Source organism: Columba livia, chromosome W (genome assembly GCF_036013475.1).
Source record: "Columba livia isolate bColLiv1 breed racing homer chromosome W, bColLiv1.pat.W.v2, whole genome shotgun sequence".
Classification (NCBI taxonomy): Eukaryota; Metazoa; Chordata; class Aves; order Columbiformes; family Columbidae; genus Columba; species Columba livia.
The window spans coordinates 9,701,190-9,721,530 of record NC_088641.1 but is presented as its reverse complement, the minus strand read 5'-3'; positions in this window follow the sequence as shown (position 1 = coordinate 9,721,530).

Here is a 20,341-nt window from a genome sequence, read left to right as displayed (position 1 = left end):
GACTAGAGAAGTGATCGTGCCACTGTACTCGGCACTGGTGAGGCCCCACCTTGAATACTGTGTTCAGGTTTGGGCCCCTCATCATAAGAAGGACATTGAAGTACTAGAGAGAGTGCAGAGGAGGGCAACAAAGCTGGTGAGAGGCCTGAAGCACAAGTCTTATGAGGAGCGGTTGAGGGAGCTGGGACTGTTTAGCCTTGATAAAAGGAGGCTGAGGGGAGATCTTCTCACTCTCCACAACTACCTGAAAGGAGATTGTAGCATGGAGGGCGTTGGTCTCTTCTCCCAAGTAGCAAGTGATAGGACAAGAGGAAATGGCCTCAAGTTGCACCACAAGAGGTTTAGATTGGATATTAGGAAACAATTCTTCATGGAAAGGCTTGTCAGGCATTAGAACAGGTTGAGCAGGGAAGTGGTGGAGTCACCATCCCTGGAGGTGTTTAAAAGGTGTTTAGACGAGGTTCTTAGGGACATGGTTTAGTGCTAGACTTAGGTTAGGTTATGGTTGGACTCGATGATCCTGAGGGTCTCTTCCAACCAAAATGATTCTGTGATTCTAACAGGCTTCCCAGAGAGGTTGTGGAGTCTCCTCTGGAGACATTCAAGACCCACCTGGACACATTCCTATGCAATCTACTCTAGGTGTACCTGCTTTAGCAGGTGGGTTGGACTAGATGATCTCCAGAGGTCCCTTCCAACCCTAACCATTCTGTGATTCTGTGACATGGTTTAGTGCTAGAGGTAGGTTATGATTGGACTCGATGATCCTGAGGGTCTCTTCCAACCAAAATGATTCTATGATAAAATTTAGGAACCATAGATTTATGGCATTGCATAGTGTGAAGCTGTCTAACCACCGCATGGCAAAAAGGTTTTCAATTAGCAGTGTGATTAGTCTGTGACATAGTCTGCTAATCATATGTTTACAAATGTATATAGGTTGCTAGTGCTGTTGTAGTATATTAGAATTGGGAAAAGTGTTTGTCTCAAAAAGTTTGCTTGTTTTTTTGAACTGCCCCTCATCTGATTAAAATAAAAAGCATTCCTGTGCCCTGCCAATCTTGCCTCATTTACATATTTAAATGCTTTTCCAGATTTGGGCCAGAAAAAACTTGTCTGACATCTGGCATATACTCTGAGCATTATAATGGCTACATTGTACATTTCCTGGAATTATTGAACACTGAATTGTGTAAAATATTTCCTGGAATTATTATGTGTGATTTTTAGTGACTAGCTAACACTCTGTGAATGCTATAATACAAAACTCCACAAAGCTTTTGGATACATAGTGACATCCAGTAGGTAGCTTCTGATGGCGATAGATTGAGTCAGATCACCTATGCTTCTTCAACTTGTTGTCTGCATTAGTTACAACATATTGTAGACCACCATGTCAATAACTTCAAAGGAAGTGAGGATTTCCCTTATCTGCAAGACCTTTGAATTAAGGATACCACCACATAGGCTTCAGTTCATTATTTAATCCATTGTTTTCAAAATGCTCATATAGATTTTTAAATCTATACAAGCACAGAGTGCTAGCAATCATTTGATTAAACCAAACATTTCTTTGAATCTCTGTGTGTTGCTGGTTCACTGTCTACAAAGGTCAGACCAACCCTGCAATATTTCATATTCTGACAAACATGATAAACTGATGTACCATACTTTGTATACACCGCATAAACTCTTAATCAGCCTCTGCTGCCCTCCTTTCCTTTGTTTTTGAAGACAATCTGTATTGTGTTAGCTGTGTGTCAACATCAATGCTGAACAGTCAAGAAAAGCAGTGGCAGTGGTTTCTAAGACCGGGAGAGTAGTCACAGGCTACATTTATGAAATTCAGGGCTGTCCCAGTCAAACAGGACTGCTGGCAATAGTGTTGGAAATGTTCTATGAGCCTGATTTTCTTCTTGCCTTCAGGAGTTTTATGCTTCAGATTTATCAGTTTCAGTGCAGAAATGAAACCAGGAGAATCAGGCTGAGAAACCGGTCTGACAGTTTTCCCATTCTCTTCTGATCTGTAGAGGGAGAAGAGATTTGTAGCAAGAGGTCTCAGTTCTCTTATATTTATCCCAGTTTAATTTAGGAGTAATTCCATGCAAGTCAGAGGAATTTGGCTTATATGAAAGGGAAAATTGAGGTTCATTTTTTTTTTTTCATACTTTTTGTGGAAAAGGAAATTTTTTATGACCAGAAATGCAGTTATGACCTATCCCAACCCCAAATTATGGCTTAATTCAACTGCAATGAAAAGCATATCAGTCTAGTATTTGGCAATGTCTTTTCCAGGAGCTCAGGCTGTAGTTTCCTCCAGAGAAGATTTGTTTAGAATCATTTACACTGGGGAAGGAGGGAAAACAAAAATCAGATTTACATTTCTTCCTCATATAGGGCTACAAATACATACACATAAACACACATACACTTTTGTGCATTAGGTATATCTTCCTAGATAAATGAAATGATTGATGGCTTAATTTCACTATACAAGTTTTTTCAAAGCAGTTGTTCAAAGTATTGATTCTGTTGAAGACAGAGCAAGTTCTAATCTTTATAGAAACCTGGTAGAGTTATAACAAAATTAGTGTGATGAGGAAAGTTGCAACAAAGAGGAAATCTGAATGAAGGAACGTACACAGTATCGCAGATGATCTTTGCTCTGTGTATTGAGTTTATGTGGCAAACTTTTGGTAGGGGGTGTGGGGGGGGTTGCAGGGGTGGCTTCTCTGAGAAGACACCAGAAGCTGCCTCCATGTCAGACAGAGCCAGTTTTAGCTGGCTCCAAGACAGACCCACCGCTGGCCAAAGCTGAGCCAATCAGTTGGTACTACCTCTGTGAAAACATATTTAAGAAAGGGTAAAAACCACTCTGCAGCAGCTGGGAGAGAGGAGTGAGAATATGTGAGAGAAACAAATCTGCAGCCACCAAGGTGCCCTGGTTTTGTTAAAAACAAGACCAGTTTCTCTTTTAGTGAATTTCTTTCAGCTAAGTTCTTCTAAGTAAATGCATTTTTCTGATTTTGTCTGCTTGTTTTAGCAGACAGCAGCTGATAACATAGCAATGGTATGCAAAATATTGATAAAAACGCACATCTCATAAGTGAGAGGGGCGTATTAACAAGAAGAGGCGAAGAGAACAGGTTCTGGTATAAGTTGGGGAATGATCTATTGGACTAGATCACCTTTGAAGGTCCCTTCCAACCCAAACTATTCTAGGATTCTATGAAACGAGACTCAACTTGGGGAAATTAATTTAATTTATTGCCAATCATATAAAAGTAGGATAATGAGAAATAAGAACAGCTCTAAAAAACACCTTCCCCCCACCCCTCCCTTCTTCCCGGGCTCATCCTCACTCCAGACTTCACCTCCTCCCCTCCTCCAAGCAGCACAGAGGGATAGGGTATGGGGGATTGTGGCCAGTTCAAAATGCTTTGTCTCCACCACTCCTTTCTCCTCACACTCTTCCCCTCCTCCAGCGTGGGTCCTTCTCATGGGCTGCAGTTCTTCAAGAACTGCTCCAGCATGGGTTCTTTCCATGGGGTACCATCCTTCATGAAAGGACTGCTCCAGTATGGGTCCCCTGCAGGACCGTAGGGCCACAGGTCCTGGCAGGAACCTACCCCAGCATGAACTCTCCATGGGGTCATCGATTCCTTCAGGCACATCCACCTGCTCTGGTGTGGTGTTCTCCATGGTCTGCAGGGTGGATATCTGCTCCACTGTGATCCTCCATGGGCTGCAAGGGGACTACCTGCATCATCATGGTCCTCACCATAGGCTGCAGGGGAGTCTCTGCTCCAGTGCATGGAGCATCTCCTCCCCCTCCTTCTTCATTGACTTTGGTGTCCTCAGAGTTGTTTCTCTCATGTGTTCTCACTCCTCTCTCCCAGCTGATGTTGTGCAACATTTTTACTGTTTCTTAAATATGTTATCACAGAGGTGCCAACAGTGCCACTGATTGGCCCAGCTTTGGCCAGCGGCATAAAATCATAGAATGTCCTGAGTTGGAAGGGACTCACAAGGATCATCAAGTCCAACTCCTGTCCCTGCATATGACAACTCCACAGTTCACACAACGTGTCTGAGGGTGTTGTCTACTCTCTTTTTGAATACTGTCAGGCTTGGGGCTGTGACTACCTCCCTGGAGAGACTGTTCCAGTGCTCCACCACCCTCGGGGTGAAGAACCTTTTCCTAATGTCCAACTTAAACCTCCCCTGGCACATCTTCCAGCCATTCCCTCGGGTTCTGTCATTGGTCACTAAAGAGAAGAGTTCGGCGCCTACCCTTCCTCCTTCCCTTGTGAGGAAGTTGTAGACTCATTTGTATGCACACCGGTTAAAGAACCCTGGTTTTGGGACAACAATCTTGCCACCAACACAAGTTCCGCAGTCTTTCCCCTCACCAGTGGGACTGAGGAGAACACTACCTGGGCCCTCATGCTTCATGGAAGAAAAGCAGGGGGTAGTAGTCAGAGGGCCAGACAAGCTTTGACATCTACCAGGGAAACTGCCCTGTAGTATGTTACCACGATGAATGAGACTATTGCAGTGGCACAATTTCATTTAAGGCCCCCTTTGATGCCACTTTCTTTGCTTCCTTCTGTGCAAACTACTGTGACTGTTGACTGCCTCTGTTAGCTGCATTCACACCAGAACACTCCTACCCACACTGGAACAGATTTTCCTGACGGAACTGCAGCCCTTGGAGACCTTATGACTTTTCACTCAACTCCTGCTCAGATTTTGGCTGACACGCAGCTCATGCAAAAACCTGATATATGCTGGGAGCAGCACCATTAGGTCAAAGCAAGGGCAACACGCAAGCAAAACACGATAGACAGGAAGGGCTAAAGGTCATTATGCAGCCATTACCTGTAGGATATGAGGAAGGGTTTGACCTTGATGAGACAGGCCTGTGCCCTTAAGAAGTGGAATGAGCAAATTTTGAGAAACCAACAGTAAGAATCAGGATGTGGTTCCAGAGTTGCAGCACTGCGTGGACAAAGGACTTTAACCAATACAGTGATAGAAGAATACACATGATTACAAGGCTTTGCCCTATCAGCATAGCACTGATAGTGCGTGGACAGCAGAAAGAGCTATAAAGCATAGCAGTTTGTGTAAATAAAGGTCTTTGGTCTGTGCCCTGCCAGAGTCCGTGTCTTTATCATCCACAATTACCACCTGCAGCTTGTGGTCTCCTGCAGCCATAATCCTTGTATATGGATTACCTGTCATTTTCTTCAGAATCCACTAACTAATCCACTACATTTATGTGGCCTGAAAATGTTGCACTTATTGTTTCCAATAATACAACCTCTAAGAAAATAAACTCTGTTCATTCCTTGGTATTTTTGGTAATCCATTTTTTTTCATTTTTATTATGATTTCTGCTAAGCACTGTGAGGCAGTGGTTTGCACAGCAATTCTACATAGCATAGCATCTGATCTTTATTTCTGGAGAGGTGGGAAAGAGATCTATTAGAGAGCAGCATAGGGGAAAGAGACCTGGGGGTCCTGGTGGACAGCAGGATGACCATGAGCCAGTACTGTGCCCTTGTGGCCAGGAAGGCCGATGGCATCCTGGGGTGTATTAGAAGGGGGGTGGTTAGTAGGTCGAGAGAGGTTCTCCTTCCCCTCTGCTCTGCCCTGGTGAGACCACACCTGGAATATTGTGTCCAGTTCTGGGCCCCTCAGTTCCAGAAGGACAGGGAACTGCTGGAGAGAGTCCAGCGCAGGGCAACAAAGATGATTAAGGGACTGGAGCATCTCCCTTACGAGGAAAGGCTGAGGGAGCTGGGTGTCTTTAGCCTGGAGAAGAGGAGACTGAGTGGTGACCTCATTAATGTTTACAAATATATAACGGGTGAGTGTCACGAGGATGGAGCCAGGCTCTTCTCAGTGACAACCAACAGATCATCCTCAGAATGAGGATGTTGATGAGGCCTTCTACAGGCAGCTGAGAGCAGCCTCGTAATCACAGGCCCTGGTTGTAGTGGGAAATTTTAACTACCCTGATGTTTGCTAGAAGGACTACTCAGCCAGCCACCCACAGTCCAGGAGGTTCCTCCAGTGCACTGATGATAACTTCCTGATGCAATGGTGGATGAGCCAACTAGAAGAAGAGCACTGCTGGATCTCATTCTCACTAACAAGGAGGGTCTGGGTGAAGAGGTAAAGGTTGAGGGCTGCCTTGGCTGTAGCGACCATGAGATGGTGGAGTTCAGGATCTCATGTGGCAGGAACAGAACACCGAGCAGAATCGCAACCCTGGACTTCAGTAGGGCCACCTTTGACCTTTCCAAGCAATTTTTAGGGGAAATTCCATGGGACAGGGTACTTGAAGGTAAAGGGGTCCAAGATAGTTGGTTAGAATTCAGGGACTGCTTCTACCAAGCTCAAGATCAGAGCATCCTGACAAGTAGGAAGTCAAGGAAGGGAGCCAGGAGACCTGCTTGGTTAAACAGGGAACTGCTGGGCAAACTCATGTGGAAGAGGAGAGTTCATAGATCATAGAAGGAGGGGCTGGCCACTATGGAAGAATATAAGGCTGTTGTCAGAGGGTGTAGGGAGGCAACTGGGAAAGCTAGGGCCTCATTTAGAATTAAAACTTGTGAGAGGGGTCAAGGACAACAGAAAGAGCTTCTTCAAATACATGGCAGATAAAGCTAACACCAGAGACAATGTAGGCCCACTGATGAATGGGGTGGGTTCCCTGGTGACAGAAGATACAGAGAAGGCAGAGTTACTGAACCCCGCCTTTGTCTCTGTATACACTGCCAGAGGCTGTCTTGAGGAGCCCCATACCCCTGAGGCCCCAGAGGAAGTCAGGACAATGGAGGAGTTTGCCTCGGTTGATGAGGACTGGGTTAGGGAGCAGTTAAGAAATCTGGACATCCATAAATCCATGGGTTCAGATGGGATGCACCTGCGGGTGCTGAGGGAGCTGGCTGAGGTCATTGCTAGGCCACTCTTCATCATCTTTAGTAAGTCGTGGGAAATGGGAGAGGTGCCTGAGGACTGGAGGAAAGCAAATGTCACTCCAGTCTTCAAAAAGGGCAAGAAGGAGGACCTGGGTAACTATAGACCTGTCAGCCTCACCTCCATCCCTGGGAAAGTGATGGAACAACTTATCCTTGGTGCCATCTCAAGGAGTATCAAGGAGAAGAGGGTCATTAGGTGCAGTCAACATGGCTTCACCAAGGGTAAGTCATGTTTGACCAACCTCATAGCCTTTTATGAGGACAAAACCAGGTGGATCGATGATGGTAAAGCAGTGGATGTGGTCTATCTTGATTTCAGTAAAGCATTTGACACCGTCTCCCACAGCATCCTCACAGGTAAACTGAGGAAGTGTGGTCTGGACAGTCAGGTAGTGAATTGGACTGAACTGGCTGAAGGAAAGAAGCCAGAGAGTTGTGGTCAATGGGACAGAGTCGAGTAGGAGGCCTGTATCTAGTGGAGTGCCTCAAGGGTCAGGACTGGGGCCAGTACTATTCAATATATTCATTAATGACTTCAATGAAGGAATAGAGTACACTGTCAGCAAGTTTGCTGATGACACAAAACTGGGAGGAGTGGCTGACATGCCAGAAGGCTGTGCTGCCATCCAGCGGGACCTAGACAGGCTGGAGAGTTGGCCAGGGAAAAATTTAATGAAATATAACAAGGGCAAGTGTAGAGTCTTGCATCTGGGTAGGAACAACCCCAGGTTCCAGTATAAGTTGGGGAATGACCTATTAGAGAGCAGTGTAGGGGAAAGGGACCTGGGGGTCCTGGTGGACAGCAGGATGACCGTGAGCCAGCACTGTGCCCTTGTGGCCAGGAAGGGCATCCTGGGGTGTATTAGAAAGGGGTGTGGTTAGTAGGTGCAGAGAGGTTTTTCTCCCCTTCTACTCTGCCCTGGTGAGACCACATCTGGAATATTGTGTCCAGTTCTGGGTCCCTCAGTTCAAGAAGGACAGGGAACTGCTGGAGAGAGTCCAGCGCAGAGCCACAAAGATGATTTAGGGGGTGGAGCATCTCCCTTATGAGGAAAGGCTGCGGGAGCTGGGTGTCTTTAGCTTGGAGGAGACTGAGGGGTGACCTCATTAATGTTTACAAATATGTAAAGGGTGAGTGTCATGAGGATGGAGCCAGGCTCTTCTCGGTGACAACCAATGATAAGACAAGGGGCAAAGGGTCCAAACTGCAATAAGAGGTTCCACTTAAATATGAGACGAAACTTCTTCACAATGAGGGTGACAGAACACTGAAACAGGCTGCCCTGGGAGGTTGTGGAGTCTCTTTCTCTGGAGACATTCAAAGCGTGCCTGGACGCATTCTTGTGTGACCTCATCTAGGTGTTCCTGCTCCGGCAGGGGGATTGGACTAGATGATCTTTCGAGGTCCCTTCCAAACCCTAACATTCTGTGGTTCTGTTACAGTATTGTCAGATGACGCATTTCAGTAAGACTTCCTGGTACTGTGGGAAACTGCAGCGGGTCTGTGGAATCCTTGACAGAAAGTTTGGGAATAAACATCAGCCTTGAAGATATTAAGGTTTGCCCTTGAGAAGGATAGGAGTAAAGGAGTATCCGGAGATATTAAGTTGTACCCGTGAGAGAGAAGAGAGTAGAAGAATGACATGGATGATAACAAAATTAGTCAAGAAGTAAACCACCTCTTCCCTTGCTAGTGGCAAGCCAAAAAACAAAGGGGAAAAAAAAAAAAAAGCCTGGAAGCTAGGTCCATGGAGTACAGCCAGTTGTAGCAATAACAGAGCTTCATGAGTGAAAGACAGTTCACTCCCTTCTTGCCTCCACTATATTTTATTCAAATATAGAACTAAAATATTTTTCAGCCTAATGACTTTGATTATAAATCACATTCATCCCTGTTTTTCTGCCTAGTTTTGTGTTGTCAGGCCCTTAGCATGAGCATGGAGTTCGGATTTGGTGACAGTACCACCATTTGGTCTCCATACTAGGAGAGATTTTCTAATAATCTCTCAGAGGTTTCTTTTATTAATAGGGCAGGAAAAATCACTGACTGCATCACACTGAGGTGTTTTTGACTAGTTAATCTTGGTGCTAATGAGTGCTCTGAATATTAATAGACATCTCCCCCTCAGTAAAATTGTACCAACACTCATCTTGTCTGAAAATAATTCTTGATAGCTTTAAGGTCTATGGGGGACTACAGTGGGTCCTTGGATTCCCTGATGGAGGGCATGGGAACAGAAATTAGCCTTGAAGATATTAAGACCTACCTGTGAGAAAGATGGGAGTAAAGGAGTATCCAGAGATGTTAAAGATGTACCCATGAGAGAGAAGGGAGTAGAAGAGTAACATTGATGATAGTAAAAACAGCCAATGAGATGTTACTGCTGTAATTTGTAAACAATAGTGAAGAGACACATGAATTGGTAGAACTGTATAAAAACACACTTGTGGCAATAAATGGCATCTACTACTTTAATCCTGGAAGAACTTGGTCTATGTCATTTGTCAGTCTTAACCACGACAAGGTCTCCCTCAAAGGCCCAATTAAATTACCAAGAAATCCCAAGCCAGTTCTGAGCAAGTTAGGAATGGCCACAGGTCTGAGCCACAGGTAAGGCTGTGCATTGTGTGAAACAGCCAGTATTTATGGGCAAATTAAAGCTCTTAGCCCCTCTGGCATGTGTGCCTGCACATGCTGGGGGCATTGTTCTGCGGACATACTGACTTAAATCTGGAATCAGTATGATACAGCGATGCACCTCTGCTAAATAACTCTGCTTATGTTGTTTCTGGGCTTGGACATTACTCTGTGATCTTTTCACACTGCTTTGAAGCTTGGGATAGATATTCCAATAGAGTGGTTTCACTGGATTCATAATTAAAGTGGGATTTTAGACTCCCTCCCATGCTTATTTGGCTAAGGCCTTATACAGCCAACACTGTATCTTAGTTTTCTGCATTGTCTCTCTCCTGCCTTTGCCTGCCTCACATACCCTCTTCTCATCCCATTTGCCTTCCATTTCTCTCTTTTTTAAAATAAAATTATTTATTTAATTTTTCTAGTCCAACGCACCTGCTAAAGCAGATTCACCTAGAGTAGATCACACAGGAATGCGTCCAGGTGGGTTTTGAATGTCTCCAAGTTCCCAAAACCTGCCATTTTGTGCATCACTACCAACATATAAACTTAGTGGAAACTTGTCTTCCTGGAAATCAACCAATTTTTCTGGAGTTCTAATTTTCATATTAAATGATTTTTATTTTTTTATATTCACAGATGATCACTGAGGAGCGATATTTCACCTTCTGCTATTCAGTAATACTGTATTAACATGTTTTGCCATGCTCCAACTCACCTGTCCCACAAATACGTTATGAGCAGCTACAAGAGACTCAGCACGAGTTGTCCCCATGAAAATCTGTGTTATCCAGCCACTGCAAAATGATTAAAAAGGAAAAAAACCACAACACATTGATCCACCCAATTCATATTCTTTTTGAATTCATAATGTAAGTTCTGAGACAAATTTACAGTATTTCATGAGTTAATTATTCATGAGTTATTTCAATAGTACAATGCTGAAAGACTCCAGGCTCCTCCTGGGCACTAACTTGTTAAACTGAATTAATTGAAGCAGATATTTTGGCATGTCTGTATTACTTATGTACTAGTCCAAAGGTACTTTGATCATATGAAAGGAAAAAGGTGAAATATTAATTAAGGCTAAAAATTACTCTCATAAATTTTAACACATAGTGTTAAAAGTGCTCTAAGAGCATTCAAGAAGACAATGTCCTCTGGGAATCTGCAATATGAAGATATTACTGTATGCAGTATATAATTACTGCTTCAATACTTAGTAGAAGGCAGCAATCCACTAAGATCAGCAGATGGTGTCTGAAAAACGTAGCCAAATTCAGAAAAATGCAGTTACTTAGAAGAACTTAGCTGAAAGGAAAAATCACTAACAGAGAATTGGTTTTGTTTTAACCAAAACCAGGGCATTAATTTGCTTTGTTTTCTATTCCTAGACTTTTCTGGAGTACTGAAATGTCTCCTCTAGATAAAATACAGGTATTTATTGAAGATACCTGAAACATAAGAACTTGAGAATCTGACATTAGCAAAGGATGTACATCTAGATCAGTAGGCTGCAGTCCCACTTCACAATCCATTGGTGTGAATAATCCCATTTCCTCTGTAGTTAGTCCTGACACTGTATCCACAGCAGTGTATACATATTGCCACCCCCTAGACTGGGGCGGAGGGCCCACGTAATCAGCCTGACAGGTGATCCAAAGAATAGTTGCATATATGAGGAGGCTTGTTTCTGTAATAAATGGCTCTAGCGTGATTCACATTGAATCGGAGTGCAGAGTCCTTTATTCACTCCAACAAGTATCATTCCAATTTTTTCCTCTAATTTTTTGCTCCTCTCCCTTCCTTCTTGTAGCTGTTTCTGCAGCTGCTTGAATTTCAAGGACAATAACAATTCAGCAGCTTTCTTGCTTTCTATCACCTCCCTCTCTATTTTTCTCTATTTAAGGTCTTCCACTCCTCACAAGCAGCTTCTAGGCAAGTACCTAGCATTTTACAGATGATTTATTTTCCCTTCCCATCCTTCAGATGGCCCCTAGCAGCTGTTAGTTGTTCCTCCACAGCTTTCCAATCATGCCAATTATCATGAGCCCATTCCTCCAAAAATCTAGGACTCGGATTTACTCCATGCCTCTGTAAATAATTAGCAATAATGCCTGCCATCCCACTTCTGACACCAAATTGTGACGGGGGAGTAATTTAGGGTTCTTCTTGCTGCAGAACAACGTTTAGATTTCTTAAAGTGAAGTGTGACCTTAAAGAGTTTGGTGGTGGCTTCACTCTATTATTTAATGCATGGGGGAGATATACCAAGCCAAATGCTGCTTACCTTCTTTCCAGGCATGTGTATCCATTCACAAAGCAAACCTTCAGGCATCTTCTTTCCCTGATAACCGTTTGCTCCAGGGGCTGTGTTTTGAAGCTCCGGGGGCAAACTCTCAGGCGAGGCTTATATCCGTCTCGATGCAAACGTGCAGGATTCTTCTTTCCCTGATAACCCTTTGCTCCGGAGACCGTACTTAGAGCTCCGAAGGCAAACTTTCAGGGGACACCCGTAACTGCATGCAAAGAAGACTTTCAGGAGACAAAATTCTCAGAAAAAAAAATTTAATGGAGAAAAATAACAGAAGGGCTGGCTCAAGCTGCACAGAGGTCCTCCCAAGCATAGAAAACTACAAACTTTTATATCTTTACAGACCATTCACACCCAGATTCAGTCCAACAGCAATATTTCACCACCAAGTCCTTTGCTCCCAATTGGACCCTTTTTCCCTGACTCCATGTGGGCCTTTGTTTTGTTCAGGTGTAGACATTGTTTTTGACCCATATTTTTGAAGGTGCCGTTTTGTCTGGGTAAAGTGCAAAATAGGCCCCGCTTTGCAGATGTCTGCGATGTCTCTGCATTAGCCTTGGATCATTGTTTTCCCAGTCAGTTCCATTTTTCCCAGCAAAATGCAAGCTAGACTTGATCTTGCAGGCATTTAGTGTAGTCTGCAGTTGCTTTTGGTAAATAAAAGCTTAAAATTTTAGCAAATCTAATCTACCAAGTAACATGAATCAAAGAGTATATTAAAAATCATACAACCTTATATCTCTAAATAATCTATTACATTTGGTGTGCATCTACTTAAGCTAAATTATTAATATTGAACTTGAATCGGGCTCATCCACTGACCTGTAAGTAGTAAAACCATTGCCATACAGCTCACTTATTTAGCAGAGAGAGTTCAAAGTGGGCTCATCCAGGGTGTTGTATTTATAGAATGAAGTGGATGACTCATAGTCAAATTGCATACAGTAGGAAAAGTCTGCATGAGACTCCCTGCGCCCCCAAGTTATGGGTGTTCAGTGTGCCATTCTGCTTCCTTGTGGGTCTCCTGGAAGGCGTTCTTGGCCTGGCTGCAGCTCAGGCCCTTACCTCCTCTGGAGCCTGGACCAAACTGTTGCTGGTTTGGCTGGGGGGGGGAGGAAATTGAGTGCATTTGCCACAGAAACATATTCCTTATGTTTTATACCAGTGCAGTTACCAATGAAGTCAGCTAAGAGGCAATCTCTTCCTTATTATGTGACAATGCGAGAAGAAAATTTTGGAATCCCACATAAAACCCTTCATTTATTAGAATTGAATAGAATACTTCAGTTGGAAGAGACCTACAACAATCATGTAGTCTAACTGCCTGATCACTTCAGGGCTGACCAAAAGTTAAAGCATATTTTTGAGGACATTGTCCAAATGCCTCTTAAACACTGATAGGCATGCGGCATCGACCACCTCTCTGGGAAGCCTGTTCCAGTGTTTGACCAACCTCTTGGTAAAGAAGTTTTTCCTAATGTCAAGCCTGAACCTCCCCTGGCACAGTTTTGAACCATTCCCATGAATCTTGTCACTGGATACCAGGGAGGAGAGATCAGTACCTCCCTCTCCACTTCCCCTTCTCAGGAAGCTGTAGAGTGCAAAGAGGTCGCTTCTCAGCCTCCTTTTCTCCAAACTAGACAAACCCAGAGTCCTTAGCCACAGCTCATAGGACATGCCTTTGAGCCCTTTCACCAGCCTTGTTTCCCTCCTCTTGACACATTCAAGTACCTTGACATTCTTTTTAAATTGTGGGGCCCAGAACTGCACACAGTACTCAAGGTGAGTCTGTACCAACACTGAATACAGCAGGATAATCATCTCTTTTGATTGACTGGTTATACTGTGTTTAATGTGCCCCAGGATGTGGTTTACCCTCTTGGCTGCCAGGGCACACTGCTGACTCATATTGAGCCTGCTGTTGACCAGCACCCCCAGATCCCTTTCTGCAGGGCTGCTCTCCAGCCACTCCTCTCCTAGTCTATACTTGTACCTGGTGTTGCTCTGTCCCAGGTGCAGAATCTGGCATTTGTTCTTGTTAAATATCATGCCACTGATGATTGCCCAATGCTCCAATCTATCTAGATTCCTCTGCAAGGCCTCTTGCCTCTTGAGAGAGTCAACAGCACCTTCCAGTGTGATTTCATCAGCAAACTTGCTAATGATGCATTCAACTCCTGCATCCAGATCAATACACTGAGTTAGTTATTGCAATACACTAAGTTAGGCTACACTTATTTAGACTAATTGTCGCAACACATTTTACAAGATGACAGTGACACGCGGAAATCACTTTACAACCTGTGAGGTTATAAAGAAAGTATGTTTATTCAGCACTGGGCACAAACGGGGATAATTCCTCCAAGGTGTGGCTCTTTCCAGGTTAAATGCTGGTTAACCTGGTTAAAGGCTGTAAAGTATTACATATTCATGAAAATTCTAGGAACGCCTATGCATATTCATAATCTGTCCCTGAGAAGGTGGTTCTTATTACAATGAGTTCTGGGAAATCATTTCCATAGTCTCCACCTTTGGCCCCTTCTGGTTGCGCCTGCGCAGTGCCACCTGGTGGTTGTGGGCCGGGGTCTTTGGATGAAGGCTATTCAGCTTCCTCGCTGTGTCCTTTTTACCTCTGGCCTGGTGTGCTGAGTTGGCCAGGGCTCAAACAGATGAGCTGGTTAGAACTGGCTTATCTTCTCTCCTGTGCCCAAGATTCTCGTTATCTTGTTCAGCTAAGGATGCAGCTGGGTTTTTTATCTTTGCAAGGCCTGTGAAGTCGTCAACGAGCTCCTGTTTCTCATATAAGAAGTTACACAAAGCTCTAAGCTAGGCAATTGCTATGTGGATTAAGAGCTAGCTCTTAAAGTGTTAGTTAGTTAGTTCCCTGTACCAGAAGGACTTGGGGCTATGTTTTTACAATGAATAGATTAAAGGCTCTCACCTGGTCACTGAAAGAAATATCTCTTTCCCACCTCTCCAGAAATAAAGATCAGATGCTATGCTATGTAGAATTGCTGTGCAAACCACTGCCTCACAGTGCTTAGCAGAAATCATAATAAAAATGAAAAAAAATGGATTACCAAAAATACCAAGGAATGAACAGAGTTTATTTTCTTAGAGGTTGTATTATTGGAAACAATAAGTGCAACATTTTCAGGCCACATAAATGTAGTGGATTAGTTAGTGGATTCTGAAGAAAATGACAGGTAATCCATATACAAGGATTATGGCTGCAGGAGACCACAAGCTGCAGGTGGTAATTGTGGATGATAAAGACACGGACTCTGGCAGGGCACAGACCAAAGACCTTTATTTACACAAACTGCTATGCTTTATAGCTCTTTCTGCTGTCCACGCACTATCAGTGCTATGCTGATAGGGCAAAGCCTTGTAATCATGTGTATTCTTCTATCACTGTATTGGTTAAAGTCCTTTGTCCACGCAGTGCTGCAACTCTGGAACCACATCCTGATTCTTACTGTTGGTTTCTCAAAATTTGCTCATTCCACTTCTTAAGGGCACAGGCCTGTCTCATCAAGGTCAAACCCTTCCTCATATCCTACAGGTAATGGCTGCATAATGACCTTTAGCCCTTCCTGTCTATCGTGTTTTGCTTGCGTGTTGCCCTTGCTTTGACCTAATGGTGCTGCTCCCAGCATATATCAGGTTTTTGCATGAGCTGCGTGTCAGCCAAAATCTGAGCAGGAGTTGAGTGAAAAGTCATAAGGTCTCCAAGGGCTGCAGTTCCGTCAGGAAAATCTGTTCCAGTGTGGGTAGGAGTGTTCTGGTGTGAATGCAGCTAACAGAGGCAGTCAACAGTCACAGTAGTTTGCACAGAAGGAAGCAAAGAAAGTGGCATCAAAGGGGGCCTTAAATGAAATTGTGCCACTGCAATAGTCTCATTCATCGTGGTAACATACTACAGGGCAGTTTCCCTGGTAGATGTCAAAGCTTGTCTGGCCCTCTGACTACTACCCCCTGCTTTTCTTCCATGAAGCATGAGGGCCCAGGTAGTGTTCTCCTCAGTCCCACTGGTGAGGGGAAAGACTGCGGAACTTGTGTTGGTGGCAAGATTGTTGTCCCAAAACCAGGGTTCTTTAACCGGTGTGCATACAAATGAGTCTACAACTTCCTCACAAGGGAAGGAGGAAGGGTAGGCGCCGAACTCTTCTCTTTAGTGACCAATGACAGAACCCGAGGGAATGGCTGGAAGATGTGCCAGGGGAGGTTTAAGTTGGACATTAGGAAAAGGTTCTTCACCCCGAGGGTGGTGGAGCACTGGAACAGTCTCTCCAGGGAGGTAGTCACAGCCCCAAGCCTGACAGTATTCAAAAAGAGAGTAGACAACACCCTCAGACACGTTGTGTGAACTGTGGAGTTGTCATATGCAGGGACAGGAGTTGGACTTGATGATCCTTGTGAGTCCCTTCCAACTCAGGACATTCTATGATTTTATGCCGCTGGCCAAAGCTGGGCCAATCAGTGGCACTGTTGGCACCTCTGTGATAACATATTTAAGAAACAGTAAAAATGTTGCACAACATCAGCTGGGAGAGAGGAGTGAGAACACATGAGAGAAACAACTCTGAGGACACCAAAGTCAATGAAGAAGGAGGGGGAGGAGATGCTCCATGCACTGGAGCAGAGACTCCCCTGCAGCCTATGGTGAGGACCATGATGATGCAGGTAGTCCCCTTGCAGCCCATGGAGGATCACAGTGGAGCAGATATCCACCCTGCAGACCATGGAGAACACCACACCAGAGCAGGTGGATGTGCCTGAAGGAATCGATGACCCCATGGAGAGTTCATGCTGGGGTAGGTTCCTGCCAGGACCTGTGGCCCTACGGTCCTGCAGGGGACCCATACTGGAGCAGTCCTTTCATGAAGGATGGTACCCCATGGAAAGAACCCATGCTGGAGCAGTTCTTGAAGAACTGCAGCCCATGAGAAGGACCCACGCTGGAGGAGGGGAAGAGTGTGAGGAGAAAGGAGTGGTGGAGACAAAGCATTTTGAACTGGCCACAATCCCCCATACCCTATCCCTCTGTGCTGCTTGGAGGAGGGGAGGAGGTGAAGTCTGGAGTGAGGATGAGCCCGGGAAGAAGGGAGGGGTGGGGGGAAGGTGTTTTTTAGAGCTGTTCTTATTTCTCATTATCCTACTTTTATATGATTGGCAATAAATTAAATTAATTTCCCCAAGTTGAGTCTCGTTTCATAGAATCCTAGAATAGTTTGGGTTGGAAGGGACCTTCAAAGGTGATCTAGTCCAATAGATCATTCCCCAACTTATACCAGAACCTGTTCTCTTCGCCTCTTCTTGTTAATACGCCCCTCTCACTTATGAGATGTGCGTTTTTATCAATATTTTGCATACCATTGCTATGTTATCAGCTGCTGTCTGCTAAAACAAGCAGACAAAATCAGAAAAATGCATTTACTTAGAAGAACTTAGCTGAAAGAAATTCACTAAAAGAGAAACTGGTCTTGTTTTTAACAAAACCAGGGCACCTTGGTGGCTGCAGATTTGTTTCTCTCACATATTCTCACTCCTCTCTCCCAGCTGCTGCAGAGTGGTTTTTACCCTTTCTTAAATATGTTTTCACAGAGGTAGTACCAACTGATTGGCTCAGCTTTGGCCAGCGGTGGGTCTGTCTTGGAGCCAGCTAAAACTGGCTCTGTCTGACATGGAGGCAGCTTCTGGTGTCTTCTCAGAGAAGCCACCCCTGCAACCCCCCCCACACCCCCTACCAAAAGTTTGCCACATAAACTCAATACACAGAGCAAAGATCATCTGCGATACTGTGTACGTTCCTTCATTCAGATTTCCTCTTTGTTGCAACTTTCCTCATCACACTAATTTTGTTATAACTCTACCAGGTTTCTATAAAGATTAGAACTTGCTCTGTCTTCAACAGAATCAATACTTTGAACAACTGCTTTGAAAAAACTTGTATAGTGAAATTAAGCCATCAATCATTTCATTTATCTAGGAAGATATACCTAATGCACAAAAGTGTATGTGTGTTTATGTGTATGTATTTGTAGCCCTATATGAGGAAGAAATGTAAATCTGATTTTTGTTTTCCCTCCTTCCCCAGTGTAAATGATTCTAAACAAATCTTCTCTGGAGGAAACTACAGCCTGAGCTCCTGGAAAAGACATTGCCAAATACTAGACTGATATGCTTTTCATTGCAGTTGAATTAAGCCATAATTTGGGGTTGGGATAGGTCATAACTGCATTTCTGGTCATAAAAAATTTCCTTTTCCACAAAAAGTATGAAAAAAAAAAAATGAACCTCAATTTTCCCTTTCATATAAGCCAAATTCCTCTGACTTGCATGGAATTACTCCTAAATTAAACTGGGATAAATATAAGAGAACTGAGACCTCTTGCTACAAATCTCTTCTCCCTCTACAGATCAGAAGAGAATGGGAAAACTGTCAGACCGGTTTCTCAGCCTGATTCTCCTGGTTTCATTTCTGCACTGAAACTGATAAATCTGAAGCATAAAACTCCTGAAGGCAAGAAGAAAATCAGGCTCATAGAACATTTCCAACACTATTGCCAGCAGTCCTGTTTGACTGGGACAGCCCTGAATTTCATAAATGTAGCCTGTGACTACTCTCCCGGTCTTAGAAACCACTGCCACTGCTTTTCTTGACTGTTCAGCATTGATGTTGACACACAGCTAACACAATACAGATTGTCTTCAAAAACAAAGGAAAGGAGGGCAGCAGAGGCTGATTAAGAGTTTATGCGGTGTATACAAAGTATGGTACATCAGTTTATCATGTTTGTCAGAATATGAAATATTGCAGGGTTGGTCTGACCTTTGTAGACAGTGAACCAGCAACACACAGAGATTCAAAGAAATGTTTGGTTTAATCAAATGATTGCTAGCACTCTGTGCTTGTATAGATTTAAAAATCTATATGAGCATTTTGAAAACAATGGATTAAATAATGAACTGAAGCCTATGTGGTGGTATCCTTAATTCAAAGGTCTTGCAGATAAGGGAAATCCTCACTTCCTTTGAAGTTATTGACATGGTGGTCTACAATATGTTGTAACTAATGCAGACAACAAGTTGAAGAAGCATAGGTGATCTGACTCAATCTATCGCCATCAGAAGCTACCTACTGGATGTCACTGTGTATCCAAAAGCTTTGTGGAGTTTTGTATTATAGCATTCACAGAGTGTTAGCTAGTCACTAAAAATCACACATAATAATTCCAGGAAATATTTTACACAATTCAGTGTTCAATAATTCCAGGAAATGTACAATGTAGCCATTATAATGCTCAGAGTATATGCCAGATGTCAGACAAGTTTTTTCTGGCCCAAATCTGGAAAAGCATTTAAATATGTAAATGAGGCAAGATTGGCAGGGCACAGGAATGCTTTTTATTTTAATCAGATGAGGGGCAGTTCAAAAAAACAAGCAAACTTTTTGAGACAAACACTTTTCCCAATTCTAATATACTACAACAGCACTAGCAACCTATATACATTTGTAAACATATGATTAGCAGACTATGTCACAGACTAATCACACTGCTAATTGAAAACCTTTTTGCCATGCGGTGGTTAGACAGCTTCACACTATGCAATGCCATAAATCTATGGTTCCTAAATTTTATCATAGAATCATTTTGGTTGGAAGAGACCCTCAGGATCATCGAGTCCAATCATAACCTACCTCTAGCACTAAACCATGTCACAGAATCACAGAATGGTTAGGGTTGGAAGGGACCTCTGGAGATCATCTAGTCCAACCCACCTGCTAAAGCAGGTACACCTAGAGTAGATTGCATAGGAATGTGTCCAGGTGGGTCTTGAATGTCTCCAGAGGAGACTCCACAACCTCTCTGGGAAGCCTGTTAGAATCACAGAATCATTTTGGTTGGAAGAGACCCTCAGGATCATCGAGTCCAACCATAACCTAACCTAAGTCTAGCACTAAACCATGTCCCTAAGAACCTCGTCTAAACACCTTTTAAACACCTCCAGGGATGGTGACTCCACCACTTCCCTGCTCAACCTGTTCTAATGCCTGACAAGCCTTTCCATGAAGAATTGTTTCCTAATATCCAATCTAAACCTCTTGTGGTGCAACTTGAGGCCATTTCCTCTTGTCCTATCACTTGCTACTTGGGAGAAGAGACCAACGCCCTCCATGCTACAATCTCCTTTCAGGTAGTTGTGGAGAGTGAGAAGATCTCCCCTCAGCCTCCTTTTATCAAGGCTAAACAGTCCCAGCTCCCTCAACCGCTCCTCATAAGACTTGTGCTTCAGGCCTCTCACCAGCTTTGTTGCCCTCCTCTGCACTCTCTCTAGTACTTCAATGTCCTTCTTATGATGAGGGGCCCAAACCTGAACACAGTATTCAAG